The sequence below is a fragment of the Amphimedon queenslandica genome, unplaced genomic scaffold (genome assembly GCF_000090795.2).
Source record: "Amphimedon queenslandica unplaced genomic scaffold, v1.1 AMPQUscaffold_12743, whole genome shotgun sequence".
NCBI lineage: Eukaryota > Metazoa > Porifera > Demospongiae > Haplosclerida > Niphatidae > Amphimedon > Amphimedon queenslandica.
In genome coordinates this window covers 18,351-19,778 of record NW_003547021.1, presented here as the reverse complement: position 1 = coordinate 19,778, position 1,428 = coordinate 18,351, and positions in this window count along the sequence as shown.

Below are 1,428 nucleotides of genomic sequence, written 5' to 3'. Positions count from 1 at the left end.
TTTTATTTGTTTCCCTCGTTTATGGAACTACCTCCCAACTATAAATATGAACAAATCACTTACAGTACTTAAAAAGGAACTTAATCAATTTTTTATCTCACATTTTCAAACAAAGTTTGATCCCACAAATCACAACACTTCATGTCATGTGTCCATGTATTGTTTGCTCCAAACTCCCTTCACCCGTACATTTTTGATTCAAACAAGCTCGTAATAGTTTTTTTTCTCTTTTGTTAATTTTGCTTATGTTTATTAATTTATTGTTCTATTTATTTTTCTTGTCTTTTTGTTTGTTTGTTTTTCTGGGGGCTAGACCAGTTCTTGCCTTCCTGCAGGTCAATCTCTTTCATTTGTATCATTTTATTTTGTTTCTCTCTTCTACTGTCTTTGTCCTGTAAAACTTTATTAAATTAAATTAAATTAAATTAAAAATAAATTAAAGGCATGTGATTTCCCTAGCAATTAAAGACACATTTCCTGGAAAACCTGCACAAACAGCATCATTCACTGACTGGCCAGGACTTCAAACCCTATGTTGAGGAGATGCTGCTCCACAAGACAAATCACTTTGTATGAGATTAACAAAGAAACTACACCAAAAATTTCAAAAAATGATAAGTTGAAATCGTCAGATGAGAATAGAGAAGTAGTTGCAAGTCTCAGACTCTATTATAATTTGCAAATGATTAAACATCAATAGTAAGTCAAATATGACAAACATTCCTGTTGTCATTAATAACCCACAAATCTTTTTTTCTTGTTGAGGAAAATGCTCAGTCTGCCATTGCAAAGGAAAACATATCTAGATGCCTCTAAAGCACTCCAGTAAGTATGGTTCAAGAGCATGCATTGTTGTGAGACAATTGATATCATTGCACCTAACATACCTGAGTCAGTTGTTGTAGAAATGGCTTTCAAGAATATATTTGGCCCATTCATGCCACTCCACAAAGTTACTGATAATGATTCCCTGTTAGCATGGATCACTGATCAATGTCTCCAATCAGATAGCCTTGTTATCAAAGGAGATAAATATCCTACTGATGACTATTGTCCCTTTTCATGCAAAATCTAAGCCTGACCTTTTCGTTTGAATAGTAGAAGAGTTGGGTGATTGTAATTGATAGAATGAATGAGTCACAGGATGAAGAAACAGATGAAGACACTAATGAAGAGAGGATGCTGAAGGTACTCCAGGGAATTGCTGGAGAGAGCAAGATGGTGAGTGCAATAAATATGGCATAGATGGCAAAACAAAATACAAATTATGAGCTTACATGTTAGCTGTGGCAGATTTTTTGGCCAAAGCTGCATTGGAGAGTGACTTAATGAAGTGCCTGGCCATTACGGGAGATAAAGACCCATTCACCCCACATCTCTTGCATATGTATGTAGAGGAGCTGAAAAGAGAGGGGCCTGGAATTAAAA